We start from the raw sequence: 21,787 nt of genomic DNA, 5'->3' as shown, positions 1-21,787 counted from the left end.
ATCTAAACAGCTTTATTTGGCCTGTGCAGATAACCCCTGGGATAATTTATTTTACACACACACACACACACAGCGCAAGAGAGAGGGTGTGTGAGAGATTATACAGTACAGCAGAGCTTTCAAAACCAGCAAATCAAAAGACAAAATATAACAGCACCATCAAAGAAAAACTCCCACAAATGCTGCATCAAAACAATGGCGGGATACAAACGGCCCTCAAGGGGCCGTTTTCCCGCCGCCGCCATTCGCTGCGTAGGGAAGCCCCAGCTGCCAGACCGCGAGGCTTCCCTGCGCAGCAAAAAAGGAGCGGCGAAATGCCGCTCCTTTTTGGAACGCGGAAGTGGCGCTGCGAGGGGTGGAGTGCGTCCTCGCGACGTCACTTCCGCCGCGACACGTCTGGACGCACAGCGTCCAGTACGTCAACATGGCGGCGCCCATGTGGATGGGCACCGCAAAAAAGTACGCGCTCCGCGCGTACTGGGAGGAAGGGCTGTCAGGAAGGTAAGAACCTTCCTAACCCTAATACGGCCCTTCCTAACCCTAGTACGCGCGGAGCGCGGACTTTATGGCGGTTTGTATCCCGCCAATATGTCTTTATTTTGCAATGAAAAATTATTGCAAAGGATCCTTGTAGCCCAACTTCAGTAGGGCATTTTACAGCTGTGATGCTCTAACTAACAAGGCTCTATCTCATGTCAGTCAGCCTATCCACTGATGTGGAACAGCCTAAGCCACCACAATCACCTCACTACTGAATTATAGCAATGGATACAAGAACATGCCCAAGGTGAGAACCTGACTCTTAGGGTATACCATTTTAGCCAAAACAGATTAAATACCAAATGTATGTTTGCACCAAGCTTCCACTTACATTTTTTAAAAGTTGCAAAGGAACTTGAGACCCTGAGAGGTCTCTCCAGTTGCCTGTTCTCAATGTGCCCACAAACAAGAAGATTACTGCAGACATAATTTCTCAGAGTCTTCATCTCAGAAAGTCTTCAGCTGGGGTGTTGCCAGGCTGAAAAGAATGATATTTTGACGGGTGGCTTTGTCAGACGTAACTACAATGATAGAGTTCTGTCGTCATATTGATGTCTGATCTTGGCTTATATTTTTAAATTAAGCAAACATACATACACTTGTGTCACACGTGCATGAACACACACATGCACATATTGTTGATTAATTTGAATGGAAGAACATTTAATCACTAACACATGTTCCTTGTTCTGGCTCAGACTACAAAATTACCATGCTATGATTCTAGCTTAAATGCTCTGGCTGCAACCTGTGGAATCCTGGGGTTTACAACTTAGGGAGAGGTATAAAAGCCAGCATGGTATAATGGTTTGAGTGTTGGACTAGGACTCTGGAGACCAGGGTTCGAATCCTGCTCAGCCATGTAAACCCACCAGTCAGAAGCAATGGCAAACCCCTCTGAATAAATTTGTCAAAAAGAAAAAAAAAAACAAAACATAATAGGTTCACCTTAGGGTTGTTATAAGTCAGAAATGATTTGAAGGCAGACATCCACAACAAATTTAGAATTTTCAACAGAGAGATTTAGAACCTCGCCAAACTACAAATGGCAGAATTCCATAAGATGTTGCCAAAACAGTTAAACGGGGATCATATCCCTAGAACTGGGTTGTGTTAAAGTGCCCATGCTGCTAAACCCATAGGAGCTCTTTACTTGCAGAGATAGGCACGTTACAGACGGGCCTAAGAGGCGCCATCCTTGCGCCGTGATTACGCGCGAGGGGTGGCGCTTCCGGACGCGCCTTCCCCTCACGCGTAACTGATACGTCAAGATAGCGGCGCCCTATCCAGATGGGCGCCACCATCTTGACGTAGCGGACGCTCTGCGTCTGCACGTCCCAACCCAAAAGAGACGTCGCGAGTGTGCACTTTGGCACTTGCGATGTCTCTTCCGGGTTGCCAGAAGGAGCGCGATTTTCGCGCTCCTTTTTTGCAGCGCGGAGGAGTCGCGCGGTTTGGCTGCTACGGCTCCTCCACGCTGCAACCGGCAGCGGCCTGAGACCGCCCCTTTTGGGCGGTCTGTAACGGGCCATATATATCCCCTTTATGTATGTTTTCCCACTGGGGCTGGGATACTTTGGCACTGGAACCTTCCTTGTTTTCAAGATTAGCAAGTGCTTGCTATTTTATAAACAATGTGTACAATTACAAAGAAACTATACTTAACACATTGTAAGGAGTCTTAAATCTTGGACAGCTAGTGTGGTGTAGTGGTTTGAATGTTGGGCTAGAACTCTAGAAGATCAGGGGTCGAATCTACTCTTGGTCATGGTAAACCCACAGAGAGACCGTGGGAAAATCACAGTGGCCTGTTACAGACTGCCAAAATAAAGCTGCTTCGGGTCTCTTTGGAGGTATGCTATTTAAATGATGCATGGGTCCTAAGAGTCCGGAGGTCGCACCAAAGCCACACTCCATTCCTAAGCACTGGAGTGCAGCTTTGGTGTAGCTTTCAGATTCTTAGGACCCATGCATCATTTAAATAGCATACCTCCAAAGAGACCCGAAGCAGCTTTATTTTGGCAGTCTGTAACAGGCCAGTGTCTCAGCCTCAGACGAAGGCAAAGACAAACCTTTTCTGAACAAATTCTGCCAAGAAAACCCTATGATATGCTTTCCTTAGGATCATCATAGGCTAGAAATGACTTGATTATATACAGCAGCAACAGCAGCACCAACAACAGACTTAAAACATATTCAAATGTGTGTGGTGTAATTAATGGTCTGGAGTTTTCAACATGGTTTACATTCAAATGAGCATATTTAAGAGACAACAGTATCTTATCATTCTTCAGTTATGTTTAGACACATGGCAAATACTCAAAATAAGTACTTCTACTTTAAAAAGAGAATTCAAACAGTATGGCTTTATTAGTGAAGATCCATTCATTTCAAGATGCTTTTGGAATATGACCTATGTTTTAAAGCCACTGTTTTTGCTTTTATGTTCTTATTGTAGCTCTTATTTCTTTTATATTAGAGAGATATTGGGCTGCATCCAATAGTGTTTCACATTGGTGGCAGACTGAATTCCCCCTTTTCTTCTGTAAACCCACAGCACACCCTGAAATCCATCCTGCAGGGTTTGGCAACCCTCTGGAACAGATCTGGGATGTGTGCTAACAAGTAAGGGGAAGAGAAAACATTGCATATAGGCCTATTTATTTCACTTTTAACTTTATTTTAATATGTTTCTATTGCATTTCATACACTTGTAAACATCTGAAGGAAAGCAGAAAATAAATAATAAACTGGAGTGCTAAAGAGATTTTCTTAGATTATTATTATTATTATACTTTATTTATATGGCGCTGTAGATTTACAAATTTAGAAGAATACCTTAAAATAGCAGAAAACTGTTATGCCTCATAGGCTGAATATAACCCATGCAACATTATCATGTTGCATGTACGGTAACTCATGGATGAACAAATAATTCTAATCTTTTTTAGGCATTGCATTACTTGTCCTTAGTGTTTCTCATAAGAGCTAAAGTTTAACATTGAGCAGTACTGTACTTATATTTTGATTTCTTCTAGTGAAAGAACAGTTTGGACTTTAAAACTAACAAAATGAACTTCAGTGGGGAGAAATGTAAGGTACTGCACTTAGGCAGAAAAAATGAAATGCATGGATATAGGATGGGGAAAACCTGGCTTAACAAGACTACATATGAAAGGAATCTATGAGTCCTAGTAGACCACAAGTTGAACATGAGTCAACAGTGTGATGCATCAGCTAAAAAGGCCAGTGTGATCCTAGGTTGCATTAATAGAAGTATAGTGTCTAGATCAAGGGAAGTAATAGTGCCACTCTATTCTGCTTTGGCCTCACCTGGAATACTGGGTCCAGTTCTGGGCACCAAAATTCAAAAAGGATGTTGAGAAACTGGAGCGTGTCCAAAGGAGGGCAACTAAAATGGTGAAGGGTGTGGAAACCCTGCCTTATGAGGAGAGACTTAGGGAGCTGGGTATGTTTAGCCTGGAGAAGAGATGGTTAAGAGGTGATATGATAGCCCTGTTTAAGTATTTGAAGGGGTGTCACACTGAGGATGGAGCAAGCTTGTTTTCTGCTGCTCCAGAGAATATGACACAGAACAATGGATTCAAACTAGAGGAAAAGAGATTCCACCTCAGTGGAACACACACCCCTCGGAGAGTGGTGGAATCTCCTTCTTTGGCGTTTTTTAAACAGAGGTTGGATGGCCATATGTTGGAGGTGGTTTGAGTTCCTGCATGGCAGGAGGTTGCACTGGATGGCCCTTGTGGTATCTTCCAACTCTATGATTTTATGATTCTTTCATGTCAATATAAATGGCTAGTACTATTCAGAATAAACTGCCTCTAGAAGCACCATTGTTCTGCTTGTCTGACATCCCTACTCACAATATCATGACTACATACTTAGAATCAAGTATGGCTGAACACAAAGGCACATTGAAGTTATTTGAAGGGGAGGAAGATGTCAAATTTTCAACCAAAAGTACCATATATGCCATATATGCCAATATACAAAGTTGTTTATATAAATACTGTATTAGTTCTAAATATCATGCAGTAAAATTGATCTTAATGCCAGTTTTTATTTACTTATTTATTATTCCATTCTTCTCCCAGCAGGGGATCCATTATGTTGTTCATAAAATCCAAGACTGAAGGATTTCCTAAATTTTGACATTATGAAATGTCCTATTATTATACTGATCTGTGACATTACTAGGTACCTGTTTTTCCTTGTCATTTGGTCTGGTGAAGCTGAACTATCCTTCTCTTCCCTAAGAAATACCATCATGCACTATGAAAATCATAATAACATTTCTATCACATTGACTTCTTTTAAATGTATTTGCATTAAGCTAGCTTTGAATATCCTTTGAGTGCAGCTTTTGTTCTTTTTGTTCTTTTTCCCCTTTATGCAGTACAGAGAAGTTGAAATGATCATTAGTGGTAGAGTCCTTAGAAGTTTTCCGTTTAATATGCTACCACAGATATTGACTGGATAGGAAAAGCTTTATGAAGTTAAAAAGTAATACAGTCCCTGTGGTAAAATTAAGAATTTTGCAGAGTCTAAAAACCAACTGCTGACTGTTGAATTAAATGCTTTCCTATAATCTGTGGCTGTCAATCTGACGAATATTTTAGTACCAGTAAAAACAGCTGCAAGAAGAAGGGGGAAGGCAAGAAAGGTATTTTAAACCTATCTGTCATTCCATGTGAAACAAAGGCATATGGTTTCAGCACTTATCCCCAAATCTAAAATGGCAATAACAAGACAAAAATGGTCACAACTCACAGCCACCCTCCTTAGCAAACTAGAAAATCAGGTGAAATGTTGCCAAATGTTGCTATTATTATACATATGAAAACATATATAAATATAAAATGGAAAAAAACTGGTGTTTGGGGCTGCAGTCTTTCACACAGCTAGGCTGATTAAATCCTCATCCGTATTTAAGGTGCTTAATTATACACAGGATTTCAGTTTAGCTTTCCAATACATAATAAGGCCAGTATTACAATTCAGTTTTATAATTTCTCCTTTTTACAGAGTTAAGAAAGCATGGCATTTTATAATATGATACAAGTTATAGCTAGCTATAATGTGGATAATTTGATGGAAACTGCAGTGATAGCTTGAGAAGTCCATATTAATAAAGCCAGTGAAATCATACTTACAAATTATTTTAAACATTATGACTCCCCCTCCTCAAGAGTACCGTGTGTGTTCTGATGTGAATATGCAGTGTTTTTGTACAAAAGGTATCCATGTTCATTCTATTTGGGGGGTGGCGGGAATCACAAACACCTCTTTACAAAACTCAGTTTTGGTGTTTTGGATCTGAGGGACCATGCTCTCATCTTCAGAAAATGCTTTTGTTTCTACTGTAAAAAGCAAGAACTGCTCCTTAGAATATTGAGATCAAGTAAGAGAGCAGGCTTTTAGTTGGACTGTATGTAAGGTGGTCACTAACATCACCAAAAAAGGAAAATAAAAGAGGGATCTGGTTTTTATAAAATTGTATGTGCTAGTTATACAGATGCAACATTAAAATTTATGTTTGCAATTTAAACAGAGGTTCATTCAATACATTTCTCTTAAATGGGGAAAGACAGTATACAGAAGACCAGCATGCATGCTCAGTCTCCTGCCCAGATAGTGAATGTGGAGCGGCCACTTCTGCATCAGTGAAATCCCTCTTTATAGTTCTTTATCTTCAAAGAAGACTTGGAATGGACAGTCCTTAAAATGGAAGTCATCTTCAAAAAGAGGTTTGGACTTTAGCAACCTTTCAGATTGTGGACTGTCCTTTGAAAATTAGCCACCCTTTCTGAACACTCTAGGTTTATGGTGGGAACTTAATACTTGGACAAGGTGCAAACCTTTGTATAAGGAGAGAATTGGGAATGCTGGCATATTTTTAAGAAGCAAGAATGCCTGTTTCCATACATACCAGAGAAGAACATTGCACATTTAGCTCTGTTACAAATCAGGAAAAATGAAGGATCTTCCTGTGACAGAACAGTGCACAACCACCAGACAGAACCCAGGCACAAATAGCCTACACTGTGTTGGACAAATGTCTCAGTAAACCTATTCTCCACCATGACAACACTGACATCTAGCTGCTCATGGAAACCAAACAACTTCAGATATTACAATGGTGTAGCATATTATTGAATACATACTGCATTATGCTTCTGTGGTTACAGATGAATACTGTTCAGCCACATGAACACAGCTGTGAACAATTTTTGGAATTTTAACTATTCTCAATGCAGCATCTTTTCACTTCCATATAAACATGGGTGGAAGAGACATCTTACAGGCTACCTGAAGTGTGCTGAGTCTCTTATCAGCCTCTATAATGCTGTTGTTTTTCATCTGTGTGTTTCTCCTGGTCCCCTGTCTCACATATCCTTCCCTCTACAATCCCCAAAGACTTATTATTATCCAATTGCACACACAACACACTGCACTTCTTCTGCCAATTCTGCTGACAAGCCCAGGAGGTTTCCGAAATGGCAGTATATGAAGCAATTAGGCCAGTAGGATTTTTATTCAATTCCATACAACCTATCGATGCAACGAGCCAATGAAATTATACAATGAGGTTTGGCTTCTGACTTTCCTTGAGAAACAATGACAATTTGATTGACCCATAATTACCAAGTGAGATTTTTAATGAAATGCTACTACTGTACATCATAATGACTCCAAAACATGCAGCTGCAAGTGATTAATTATACCCTGGAAGAACCTACTAACAGACACTTCTATTTAAATTACATATGGCACCTATTAATTTATTTGCTCTGATTATCAATGTAGGAATGCTGTAATGCACCCTCTATTATACAGCCTGATTCAAGAATTTGCATGGAATTCCCTCCATGCTACCCACCCCATTCTCTCCTGTTATAGTTTCCACTAATGGTAAGAGTGTATCATAACTTAATTAGTTAACAGTGATTTGTAATCTGCATACTACTGCTTAATTGGCATTTTTCTCAGCACCAGCCTTAATCATATGTTTTCCATAACTCGTAACCTTTGAAAAATGGAAGCAGGAGGGGGATACTGCAGTTTTTGTGAAAAATATTTGTACCGTACCATTTCTTAAGTGACAACCAAGGCAAAATCTTAACAGTATCTGAAATCTGGACATCTAGCCTTTACTGGCTATGAAAATGAAATAAGCATCCAGGAGTATTGTTCATGTGAAGCTGTGTAGCATAGTGCAACAGCCAGTATATTCACAATAAACGCTGCATATCCTGGAGCAATATGGCAGTTGACTTTACTGCCGAGGTCAGAGAATGACACTAAAACACAGGCACAATAGAAGCTATGTTAGCCTTGTAGAAAGCTTGAAAAACCACACATTTCTGTTTAAAGAACTACTCCAGTGGTGGTACTGAGGTTCTTCTGAAACCAGTAAAAAAAAGTGATTGTCTAGTCATGTCCGACTGTAGGAGGCAGTGCTCATCTCCATTACTAAGCCAAGAGAGCCAGTGTTGTCAAAGACGACTCTGTGGTCATGTAGCCAGCAAGACTAAATGCCGAGGCGCATAAAACGCTGTTACCTTCCCACCAAAGTGGTACCTATTTATATATGTGTACTTTTACATGCTTTCAAACTGCTAGGTTGGCAGAAGCTGGGACTAGTGACAGGAGCTCACTCTGTCACTCAGCATTTGGGTCTCGAACTGTCAACCTGACGACATTGGAATTGTCAGAGTCAGCATCTTAACCACTGCACCCCCATTAGCCTGAAAATAGGCTAATCATTTATTAGCACTCCTGGCTCATGGTTGTTTGCCCTTATGATATCAGTCATCACAGAAAACATGCTGGAAAATGTGACCACAACTTAATCATTAAACATCACCAATAAGTATTTGGAGAAGACAGCAGAGCACTAGCTTCTGCATGTGAGTGCTCCACTGCTGGAGAAGTGCTCTACACTGTGATCATCAGCCAGAGGAGTAAGGGGCTGGCAAAATTGCTTCTTGGAGAAAAAGGGGAACATAGAGGTTTATGTTGTTGTTGTTGCTGCTGCTGCTGTGTGCCTTCAAGTTATTTCCAACTTATGGTGACCCTAAGATGATCTATCGTGGGGTATTCTTGGCAAGATTTGTTCAGAGGAGGCCTGCCATTAGGGATGTAAAGAATATTCTCCAAAATTCGAAAATTAGTAGAAATATGTCTAATTCGAAAATTTCGAAAGCATTTTATAGAGAAGAAATTCTGATCACTTCTCGATCATGAGTAAGAATTTTGATTTTTAATCATTTCCAAATGAAGAGAAGAGAAGAAACTTTCAGCTGACAAATTCGACCTACAGGATTTGGGTATTTTGCGTAAGAAAAGCTACCATTCATCCTGGGTTTTACCAGAGGCTATTTCCTTTGTTAGGGTGATTTCCCCCCCATCTTTGCTCACTCACAGCTTTACTTTGAAAAACAAAAGAGAACAAAAGGGGAGGCATTTTGTGTGTTGGTGGTAGATAAGACATTCTGCCCTTTATGCCATGCTCTTTTTGGATGCATCACACACTCTTATTCATGGATATTTTGAACTCTCCTTGCCATATATATATATATATATATATATATATATAATGCAAAATAAAAGTAGGTTTGCCTTAGCCTCACCTTGAGAGAGCTGGAGAGAGGTTTGTCATGCCCTGCCTCTGAGGCTGAGAGAGTGTGACCCTCACAAAAGATAAGAAGGGGCAGGGTGGGGTGCAATGGCAGGAATTCTGCCATGATGGATAAAACCTAGCATTCGAAGGGATTCCAAGAGGTCATCCTGTCAGGGATGATGGGAGTTGTAGCTCTTCACCTCTGGCTCGAACTCACCACCTTGTTACGCACCGGCGCTGACCAGTTTTGGCCAGTGGTTAAAGCTTTGCTCTAAAGCAGCAGAGTTTCAGAGAATAGGCTGAAGACCCTGACAAACTCTCCAAGCCTTCTCACTCTTGCTTCCACAGAAGTCTTCCACTTCTTCAGGATCCTGCTGGCTCTTGTATCTTCCTCAAGACACCAGACAACTCAGTAGTCTTATATAAAAGATCTACTTTATTCTACTATATACAAATACTAATGCCCTACAAATCACAATCTCCAAAATACTCACAAAACTCCACAACTATCCAACAACTACCCACAAAATACATTGGGAATCAAAGCAATTATTATAGTCATAGTACAACACCACCCACTTAGCCAGTTTCCACCCAGTGGGCGTGTACATCCATTTTGATTGGCTCTCATAGTTCAACCCACAATTAATGATTTCATCATCTCACCTTGTCCACTTAATGATTCTCAGGTGTTTTCAATTATACACTCTACATTTCTGTCCTTGGCATTTAGGACTGCTAATTACATTACCTTTCACACCTGTGTGGCTTCTTAATTGCTTTTGCTTAGTCATGCTGACTCTCACATACATGTTTTATTTCTTTCACTGTATAGCCCATGTTGCATTTTCCTTAACACATCCAACCCCCCCTCTTCTACCATGAAGGAATACCTAGGAGTTGGAGTTGAAGCTGAGAGCATGTGACTTGCCCAAGGTCAGCCAGTGAATTTCTATGGTGAACTGGGAGAATGAAGATCTACTTAACTTTTCCCCTTCCCCACTGCCATTCCCTTCTCCTTTTATCTCTTGTCTCTTTAGATTGGAAGCCTGAGGGTAGGGAAATGTCTAACAATTTGTAAGCTGCTCTGATAGCCTTTTGGCTGAAGAGCTTGGCATAAATTATTATTATTATTATTATTATTATTATTATTATGCTAATCCCAGCTCAGCCAGGTAAATGCAGAGGTGTCCCTGGGTAAGTCATATTGTCTCAGCCTCAGGGACATTCTGAACAATCCTTGCCCAAAAGCAAACCAATCATAGAATAAATAAATAAATAAATTGTAACTTTATTATTTAAAGAGGCTTTCTTGAAATGAAACAAAACCAAAGGCTAGAACCATCAGCATTCATTCATGAAAGAGACAAAAGGAGAAGGGAATGGCAGTGGGGAAGGGGAAAAGTTCAGTAGATCTTCATTCTCCCAGTTCACCCTAGAAATTCACTTGGGCAAGTCACTTGTTCTCAGCTTCAACTCCAACTCCTAGGTCCCCTCAACTCTACCATTTCTTGTTGGGGCTTCAATCACAGTTTATTTATTGAGACTGGGCTTTTTCCCCCCTTTTGTGTGTGTGCCTTCAGGTTTTTTTAAGCATAGGAATGTTCTTTAAACATCTGCCAAACTTCCTTTTGACATGGCAATTGAGTTTGAAATGCAAAGTAATTAGCGTAATTATTCGACTTGTCTTTTATTGTCATTCGAGAAATCTGTGAAAAATATTTCGCTAGCTGCTGGAAGGGAGAGGAGAAATCACCTTTTGAAAGGGGGTTTTGTGGAACGAATATTTTTTAAAGAAATTATCTTCAAGTTCTCAATGAACGAGAAGAAAAACATGGGTTTCTCCAATCACTACCTGTCCCAGAGGGTGAAATGGAGGGTCCTACTGTGTGAGAAGCCTGTTCTCAAAGGGCAAGAAGTGCTGAAAAGCTTTGGGGTCACTTTAAAAATGTGATTATGCACTTCTGACAACACTGAGACCAAGAGTCGTAAGTAATGTGGCATGAAAAATAATTTTCTTGTCCAGAGACTCTTCAGAAACTTTAAAACTCCCCTTATTGTTCTCAGTGGCGTTCTCTTTAGAGCAACTTAAATAAAGACAAGAGGCAAAAGGGAATGTTTTTGATGAACTTTAAAGAATTTTTAATACAAGTAATAGGTCTATGCTCTATAAGAAAGTAATTTGTTTGCTATTGCCCAGATTTACTTTTGAATTCCCAGGCAGTTGGCACAGGAAAACAATAGACAACCAGCCATCTCATCACTACCATATTGACTGTAACATAAGTTAAAGAGCTACTGGACAGCAGCCGGGGAAGGTAATACTGGTGCAGGATCTCTCAGAGGCAAGTGTAGTGGCTCTGTAGCTAATATGTGTTTGTACTGCGCAGAGGGAGGCTTGGTAAACTCTTTTTAAAGATCTTTTACCACAGAAACCTTATGATACAACAATTCAACATGATAGTGCCTAGAAGCCATGATGACTAAACTGAAGTTGTCATATTTTGGCATGACTCATTCGAAAAGACAATAATGCTTGGTAGAATACAGGGTAGCAGAAAAAGAAGATCACGTTCCAGTTGGATAGATTCAATCAAGGAAGCCATGGCTCTGAGTCTGAAAGACCTGAGCAGTGCTGTTGATGATGGGTTGACTTTGAGGTCTTTTATTCATAGGGTCACCATAAGTCAGAGCTGACTTGACAGCAGTTAACAACAACGGGTAACATTAAAGTTTTTATGAACAAGCCCCCAATGGCTAGATTGATATAAAATATGTTGAATTTTGCATAGCTCTATGTCTTTTTGTTCTGTCTAATTATAGGTTTGCATTTTCTATTATCTCCACTTCTGCATAATGGTCCAAGCTAACTAGTTCTATGGGGAATCCACCGAGAAAATTAATTTAGTTTTGAATCTTGGTAATATTTTGAATGCATTCCTTAGCATGCGCCCTAGGTCATCACAGGTGTAGGACATTTGACTCGATCATCCATTTCACTCTCTCATTCTCTGACTTTCCAATCATGTTGGGCCAAAGCTAACAAAATGAATTTCAACACGGAAAAATGTAAGGTACTGCACTGAGGGCGGAAAAATGAAATGCACAGATATAGGATGGGAGACACCTGGTTGAATGAAACTATGTATGAAAGGGATCTGGGAGTCCAAGTAGATCACAAATTGAACATGAGTCAACAGTGCGATGTGGTAGCTAACAAAACCAATGCGATTTTAGACTGCATCAATAAAAGTATAGTGTCTAGATCAAGGGAAGTAATAGTGCCACTCTATTCTGCTTTGGTCAGGCCCCACCTGGAATACTGTGTCTAGTTCTGGGCACCACAATTCAAAAAGGACATTGAGAAACTGGAGCATGTCCAAAGCAGGGCAACTAAAATGGTGAAGGACCTGGAAACCATGCCCTATGAGGAACGACTTAGGGAGCTGGGGATGTTTAGATTGGAGAAGAGAAGGTTAAGAGGTGATACGATAGCCCTGTTTAAATACTTGAAGGGATGTCATTCTGAGGAGGGAGCTAACTTGTTTTCTGCTGCTCCAGAGAATAGGACTGGGAGCAAGCTCCAGGAAAAGAGACTTCACCTCAACATTAGGAGGAATCTCATGACAGTAAGGGCTGTTTAACAGTGGAACACACTCCCTCGGAGTGTAGTGGAATCTCCTTCCTTGGGGGGTCTTTAAACAGAGGCTGGATGGCTATCTGTTGGGGATGCTTTGATTGAGAGTTCCTGCATGGCTGGGGTTTGGACTGGATGGCCCTTGCAGTCTCTTCCAACTCTATAATTCTATGATTCTATGTTGACTTTTCCAGCCAAAAGAAAACATGGTTGTGATGAGAATATATTATTAGAGCTATTCTGAACTGTCTGAAGGTGGAAACAATCAGTAAGGAAACTACAGTACTCTATGAGATGATGACAACTGTACAAAATAGTATTTTAGGAGCAGAGGAAAAAAAGAAAGGAAGGAATCTTAGAGAGCTTGAGAGTCATAGCCTTCTTCCTTGCTGTGCCCTAGCACACAAAGGTGCACTGCCTCTGAAGCAAGCAAAAGCAACAGGACTAGTAGACATTGTCTGAGACCATGTGAAATCTATGGAAGCTACTGGCTGTCATCACATCTGGTAGCAACAAACTCCATACACATGTTATCTCTGTATTGTGCAAAGTAGTACTTCCTTTTGTCTATCTTTATTCTCCAGTACAATTGTTTTGCCTGTGAATGCCTCACAGCTATTCTGCAATAATTTTAGGACGTCTATTTTCTGATCCTTTGCAAAGTCCTACAGTGCTAACTTATCAAGGTTTGAAGGTGATCCTAGGCTCTTGAAAGCTATGTCAGCGGCAAGCTGAGTGGCAGCTTCTACGTGTTTTCTACCTAGATTTAATATGACCTCTATAGAAAAGTGGCTCAAAACAAAGCAGACTAGTAAAGTATGGAGAGGCTTATCAAAATTCAGCTGGTCATACCTTTTTCTAAGGGGAAAAAAATGGAAAATTGGACAAGGTCAAGAATGTAAAAAAAAAGACATGGTTAATGATGAAAATTAAATCAAGATTATGGATGCATGTGAGAATAAAACAGTTTTTTAAAAACTCTCCTGATGAACAACTATATGATTCTTTGATTCTATGTTTCTAATAGGACTGCAAAACATTTCATGTATTTTTAATGATGTTTCATATATCATGATGTTTTAGGGCCAGAACAGACCGGCAGGAAAAAGTGGCTTGGTCCTGTATTTTCCAAAAGTGGGTTGAAATCCTGCTGTCTGAACATCCTGCTCCCAAGGCAGGCTGAATACCCATGGCAGACCACATGGCACAGCACCAAGCTGCGGTGCTGGGTAATTTTTTTGTTTCCTCCCCACCATGCATGCTCACCGTCAGAAAAACAAACTGCCTGCAACCTCCAAGTACCTCCCACGTCTGCCCAGATGCCATCCCATTGCAAACTGTTGCACATGTGATGTTCCACCGGTACAGGACATCAGTGCATCACATACATGCCCTCTTTATCCCCCTTCAACCTATGCCCCTTTGTTGGACTGCCTGGTTTGTGTATGAATCATAGAATCATAGAGTTGAAAGAGACCACAAGGGCCATCCAGTCCAACCCCCTGCCATGCAGGAAATCCAATCAAAGCATCCCCAATAGATGGCCATCTAGCCTCTGCTTAAAGACCTCCAACGAAGAAGACTCCACTACACTCCGAGGGAGTGTGTTCCACTGTCGAACAGCCCTTACTGTCAGGAAGTCCTTCCTAATGTTGAGGTGGAATCTCTTTTCCTGTAGCTTGCATCCATTGTTCCGGGTCCTGTTCTCTGGAGCAGCAGAAAACAAGCTTGCTCCCTCCTCAATATGGCATCCTTTCAAATATTTAAACAGGGCTATCATATCACCTCTTAACCTTCTCTTCTCCAGGCTAAACATCCCCAGCTCCCTGAGTCGTTCCTCATAGGGCATGGTTTCCAGACCTTTCACCATTTTAGTCACCCTCCTTTGGACACATGGCTCCAGTTTCTCAATGTCCTTTTTGAATTGTGGTGCCCAGAACTGGACACAATATTCCAGGTGGGGCCTGACCAGAGCAGAATACAGTGGCACTATTACTTCTCTTGATCAATACACTATACTTTTATTGATGCAGCCTAAAATTGCATTGGCCTTTTTAGCTGCCGCATTGCACTGTTCACTCATGTTCAACTTGTGGTGTACTTGGACTCCCAGATCCCTTTCACATGTATTTTCATTCAGCCATGTGTCCCCCATCCTATATCTGTGCATTTCATTTTTCTGCCATAAGTGCAGTACCTTACATTTCTCTGTGTTGAATTTCATTTTGTTAGCTTTGGCCCAGCTTTCTAGTCTATTCAGATCATTTTGAATGCTGAGCCTGTCCTCTAGAGTATTAGCTATTCCTACTAATTTGGTGTCATCTGCAAATTCGATAAGTATGCTCCCAATTCTGTCATCCAGGTCATTGATAAAGATGTTGAATAACACTGGGCCCAGTACAGAGCCCTGTGGGACCCCACTGGTCACTTCTCTCCAGGCTGAAAAAGAGCCATTGTTGAGCACCCTTTGGGTTCAGCCAGTCAACCAATTACAAATCCATGTAACAGTTACTTTGTCTAGCCCACATTTTACAAGCTTGTTTGCAAGAATGTCATGGGAAACCTTGTCAAAGGCCTTACTGAAATCAAGATATACTATATCCACAGCATTCCCTTCATCTACCAAGCTGGTAATTTTATCAAAGAATTGCATCCATTGGTGTTGTCAGACTTTCATTTTTTTTATTTTTTGCTTTGCCACAGCCCTGCACTGGGGTCGGTCTGTATATAAGCAGGTGTGAAGATGATGATGATGATGATGATGATGATGATGATGATGATTTATTTCTATTTTCTGCCTCTCCCTATGGATCGAGGCAGGATCACAACAAAATTACATACAACTACAAATTCCAACCATTAAAATTCTCTTAAAATAACCCTCCTATAAGACAATAATACAATATAATACATTACAATACTGTATCAAAAAAAGATGCACGTTTTCCAAGCTAAACTTGAGTATCAGGGTTTATTTTTACTCTAGTTTTTAGTCCTGGAGCGTGGCTTCATTTCAATTTCCACCAGCTTTGGAGGCACATGTCATATAAATGCTCCATCTTCAAACTGGATGGAAGCTGCTTTATTTCACCCATCTCTTTCACCCCTTAGTGAACATTTTACGAAGGTTTTAGTGCAAAAATTACATCATCACAAAAAGCTGTGTTTTGTAAGGTGGCACTGAGCATATTTGGTTCAGGGAGGCTGGGAGGGGGGCTGCAGGTGAAAAGAATGGTAACAAAACAGGGTTTGTCTTGGAGAGAAGCCAGATAGAGAACAGAAAGGGAAAAGATGACATAGAAACAGGGTTTGAAGTTGAGAAACATAAGGTGTGGATTTTCAGAGAAAGAAGGCTGGATTTGATGGAGACAGAGTTGTGATTTCAGAGAGTCAGGATAGATAGCTAGGAGAAAGAATTGATTGGTTCTGAGGAACATAAAAGAATAGAATATTCAAACATTCATGTATAATCTTACAGTGTTGCAATAAAGATATACTTAGGCCCCATACAGACAGGCCAAAATAAAGCTGCTTCAGGTCACTTTGGAGGTATGCTGTTTAAATGATGTATGCATCCTAAAAGGCCAGAAGCCGCGCCAAAGCCACAATCCAGTCCTAAGGACTGGAGTGCAGCTTTGGCGCAACTTCCCGACTCTTAGTACGCATACATCATTTAAACAGCATACCTCCAAAGTGACCTGAAGCAGTTTTATTTTGGCCTGTCTGTGGGGCCTCACTGTTTTTATTTAAAACTGTCTGAAGGACTCAGGGTATGTATTTCAATACGAACCCATCACAGCAACACAGATACAAGTTCAATTTTAATGGGTCATCCTGAGGTCCAAGCGCCCAGTCCAGGAAGGGATTAAGGAGGAAACGAGGGCAGGATGGATGGCAGAATTCCAAGGGGACAGCCTAGGAAAAGCAATCTATCACATGTGCAATAAACATTTTTGAACAAAATGCAATATTTTTGCACAAAATCCAAAGAAACAGGAAAAGGAACTGGTCTTTTCAATCTGTGCAAGCCAAAAAAACTGGTGACTGGTGAAAAGAAAATGAACCAAAAAATGAAAATATTAATTACATCCCTAGACACAGCAGAAAGACGGGAGCATGGGGTTAAGCTTGGAGAGAAAGCATATAAAATTGTATGTGGTCAAATGTTCTTGAGGAAAATAATGATGATTTCAGACCAGTTTAAAATTATCTTGTGACTGTGGGGGTCTGTGGTATTATGCTTTGATGTGCACAGCATAGTAATGGCAAGCAGATTGTCGTCCATGTCCACATTTTGCAAAATTATATATACCATCTTGTCATCTTAATTTGTATGCAAGGTAGTTGGTGGTCCGTGGAGAGAATCTGTTCAAGAACGACTGCTCCTCATTTTACTAGTGTGTTGATGAGATACTTCCAAAGCCTGTAAACATGAAGATTTTGTTGGATCTTCACAGAACAATTTTACAGAAAAATATGCTTGCCTTAGCGAATTTGACAGTGTATTTTAATGTGTGGCAAACACTCCAATCTGCCTCTACAAATAGGAAATTATAAGCTATGCTGTTTTCAGAATTATTGAATAAAACAATATCAGAAAGCCAGTGAAATTCCAAGTATTTCTATTGTATGATACAAAAATGACCACTATAGAAAATGCACTGGGGGGGAGGGGGAGAATGTTGGTTCATTACAACTGTAACAATTTTGTTCAAATTAACCATAATTATCAAGACTGAGAACAAGATTTGTGCTCACACGCTCTCTCTTCAGTCTTTCCTTTCATTACTCTCACATGCCCAGTTCCTGGAAAGATATCTTGGCTTCCTAAACCACAATTTCCAGTGAGATCCAAAATATGAAACTGGGTTTATGAGTTGCTCAGTAACTAGAGTAGCACATATACACAATATTTTAACTGCCACTGAATCCTACCTTTAAAAAAATTATTAGCACAATATAAAAAGTGTTTTTTATTTAGTAATTTAGTAATTAAAAAATAATTTTAATGGTATTAAAAATACTGTGATCAGATTAATTTTCCATTCCTCATACTTCAGGTTCTGTCTAATGGTGATCACAAGGGAATGTACAAACAGCAAAAAAAATACAGGAGCACTTAAAACATGGAAGATTATTATAAATCCTTATGTTGATTACAGCAGAAGAGCAAGAATTGGGTAGCACCAGATGCTGCCAATCTGGGAGCACCTCCTGATAACTATGTAGAAGATACTAAAGCATAAAGCCATTATAGAGGCATGACTTTGCATTTTGTCATATAGTTATTATATGTTGCTAAATTTTCCAGTTACATGCCAGAAAATACATATAATTTGCTTAAGATGTCCTTATTAAAAAAAATACTAATTTTGTGATCTTATCCACTTCACAATTTTGGCCTAAATCCAACTGTTAGCTGAATCCTACTGTATCAACAGGAACACCTAACCCTTAAGTAAGTTCTATTGATTCCCAACTTCAGCTGAAACCAGCAATCATACTGAGGCCTAAACCTTCATTCAGCAGGAAAAGGGTTAATAATCTATGAAGTGAGCAAAAATGATTAAAAGAGTGAAAGCAGCAAGGATAAGCTGGTTTTATTATTATTAATTTAATACTTCCATAATCTGCCTGATTTACTGAGGCAAGGCATGACTTAGCATGCTATGATCCAGCCTAATACTTTTTATGAGATCATTCAGCTTGGGGTTTTTGCTGTTATGACAGAACACATCCCAGCCGTACCAAAGTGACAAAGATGATATTATGGATTTAATTCAATATGTTCATCTAGGAAAGAACAGTCAGAACATTAAGGACAAAGGAAAAATTGTCATTGTAAAAACTGGCCTAGAAAACCTAGTCTGAAATCATCTACTTCTATATATGTGGGATTTTCCAAATGCAATGTTAAGAGAATTATAAACAAAATGCATTGTATTTCTGATAAATCTGAATAGGTACTGTGACCAAAGGAGATGAAAACATTAGTACTTATATAAGCTACTGTTCTATTGTTGCTGGGATTTTTTTTAAAAAAAAAAACACGTTCCATTTGGTCTCATTAAAAGAGGCCTGGGCTTGGTCAAAATTTTGAGGTTTAGATGAAACAAAAGAAAGAAGCATGAAGCTTGCTTCAACTGATCAGAAAGTTAAAAAGGGAAATAAAAGTAATACATGGGAATGGGCTGTAAAACCAGATACAAGTGGAAATGTAAACGGGGAAAGAAAGGGCTAATGCTTGTTTTATTCTCACTTGTAAGAATTAAAACAGATGCACAGAGGCCTTATGGGATGTATCTCTTATTGGGGATACAGCTCTTACTGGGGAGAGCATTTGAAGCTATTGTCCTGTTGGCTGGAGAAATAAAGTTGAGGTAGGTGACAGCATGGTGGCAACTATAAAATAGCCACAGGTGCAGCAATGACTAGCTGGCAGGGGGAAGGGAGAAAGAGTAGGATAAGTGTGGTCCATGTGTGGCATGTGTGGCCTGCTACTCCCCATTTTGTGGCCACTTGAAGCCCCCAACCCATTTTATATGGTGAGGGGGGGGGGAGAACAGCTCAACACCATCAAATGCAGCGGCCCCTCTCACTGGAAACCCCCTCCCCATGCACATACTCGAAATGCCCAAAAAAATCAGCTGAAAATCAGCCAAAACTGAAACTGGAGCACCAGGTTAAAAACACCCTCCACCACTTTCCAGTTGCCCACCCCTCCAAGCACCTCAGAAGAAGCAGAGCTGGTTCAGAAAGACAACTCTGCTTTCAGAAAGCCAACTCTGCTTTCAGAAAAGGCTACCCTGTCCATTTCTGAGAGCCTGAACAGAGAGGTGAAATAAGCCTGCTTCCGGGCGTCATCGGCACATGGTGTTTTGATGCCACAATCTGCAATGCTGCCTGGAAGCCGGCTTGGAGCTGTCCAGCTGCCCAGACATGGGTGATTTCATGATGCTCCGGCAGCATGGTGTTTGTATGCTGCACACCACCAGAGCATCATCAGGCTGTCATGAGGCCATGGCAGGGCCAGCAAAGCTGGCTTTTCTCTGAACAAAAAAGGAGCAGATCTTATCCATGGATTGGGTCTGTGGCATGTGTTTGCCATGGCCCCAATTCATCTTCAGAACGGGTGGCTATCTGCTTCCCCCTTGAGTTGCCTGAAGTCCAGCAGGGCATCACTCTCTGATGATGCAGTCAAATTTCTCTGGCTGTTGCTATACACCACTCCCCAAAACATGTTAGACAGTCATAATGGACTGTTACAACAGTGTAAGGCCAGCCTCAGACCACCAGTGGAACAGAACACACTCTACTCATAACAAGGCGACAGCAACAGACCTCCTCTGAACAAATTTTGCCAAGAAGGATAGAATTGCTACACGTCAGAGTTAATATGAAAGAATGTAACAACAATGACAAAAATATGGCTTAACAAAAATGCATGCAAGATCTACTTTAGTTTACAAATGGACACAAGAAATAATAGTGCTTTTACACAGAGATACATCAACATGAAATACCTTGTGTTAGCTAGCAAATTAATCACAATTACTAAATGCACCCATTACTAAACAACAATATTTCAACTTCCTAATAAATTCTAAACTAACATTGTTCCATAAAATTATTAAAATTCGGGGAAATCTTCAGATATAATGCCAGGATCCAACTTTATTAAAATGAAAAATAATTGTAATAGGAAATATCCATTTTTGTTACTGTTGCAAAGCATATTTGTAACTATCTTAGTTGAAGATGTTATAGAAGGCAATAAGAATGTCAGGAATTATTGGGAAATTGATAGAAAATACTATTGCAGATACAGAAAAAGTATTTAAGAAAACAAAACTGGTAAGGGATACTTACATAAATTTCCAGAATTCTAAAACAGACTGAAGAAACAGTTTTCACTGCAAAGCGGCCTGACCTACAGCAGGCCAAATCCAGGAGAAAGAAGGGCTAAGCCCAGTACCACTCAAATCAGTAGGTCTTAAACTCTACTTGACTCAGAAAGTTAGGCAGAACCTAGAAATAACAAAAAAAGGAAGTAATATGTAAACTGTATGCTGAGAAACTTTCTTTCACTTGATCTTATAGTACAGACTGCCTTCATCCTGCATATACTTGGACAAAAAAAGGCTAGGTATAAAAATACAAAATTTCAATCATTTCAACTATAACAAAGGACATTACACTTTCTCTAGAACCATAAAAATTAGACTAAGATCAAAATAGATATTGTTTGGGGGGATTAAGGGGGGGAGAGGCTGAATTAAAAGTTGGCCTCATACAGAAAGAATGCAGAAAACAACACCGCCATGTCCAAGGCAGTGTGTCATGAAAACCAGATACATTTCAAGTCCTTGCCATTCTGTCAACGTTTGAGGGGTAATCCACCAGATGCTGCTACCATGCAAGCCTCATTAAAATTAATAGGACCTGCACAGGAGCAGCACCCAGTGGATTTCTTCCTCTATCTGTTCATTATTGCAATTGCTATGATGCATATCCCTGTTTATAGCGTTCTCAGCCAATTTAGACACTTTAAATAAAATGGACTCTATATGCAATAATCAAATATTCTCAAAATAGGAAAAAGAAAGAACAAAAGCACTGTGACAAAGAAAAAGATAAGAAATAAATAAAATCACATGTAATTAAAATTTTTCATAGCTCTGCTCAGACACCAGTTAAGATATGAGAGGGAGATAAAACCTGAAAACTATTCAACTAGTCCTACAGGGGGATGCATTCTTAGGTTGGATATCCTATTTAAATTTACCATCTTAATATGATATCCAGAGGGATTTAGCAGTTTGACCTATCAGACCTACAAAAGAACAGAAGCAACCTGAAGGCTATTTCACATGCACAAATATCTTCCAAATGATTTTTCCCAGCTACTCCTGGTATTGCATGTGAATTTGTGCTCCGCCACAGATTTATTCCCACTACCATTCAGT

General features: G+C 40.1%; 1 protein-coding gene across 5 annotated transcripts in view; it reads right to left on the bottom strand.

Moving 5' to 3' along the window:
- The window catches only part of SMYD3 (SET and MYND domain containing 3), a 503,325-nt gene that overhangs the window by 228,992 nt on the left and 252,546 nt on the right, over window positions 1–21,787 (bottom strand). The window contains exon 1 of one of the 5 annotated variants that reach the window (XM_089528395.1): window positions 20,691–20,770. The exons of the other annotated variants lie outside the window; for them this stretch is intronic. The gene's annotated coding sequence lies outside the window, so the exon portion shown is untranslated. Of the gene's footprint in view, window positions 1–20,690; window positions 20,771–21,787 lie in introns of those variants that run through there. 5 annotated transcript variants of the gene reach the window in all.

This window comes from Sceloporus occidentalis, unplaced genomic scaffold (genome assembly GCF_023333645.1).
Source record: "Sceloporus occidentalis isolate IW3139 unplaced genomic scaffold, rSceOcc1.0.p SCAF_6, whole genome shotgun sequence".
NCBI lineage: Eukaryota > Metazoa > Chordata > Lepidosauria > Squamata > Phrynosomatidae > Sceloporus > Sceloporus occidentalis.
Note: the sequence above shows the minus strand (reverse complement) of the source record. Positions and strands in the feature narration are given on the sequence as shown.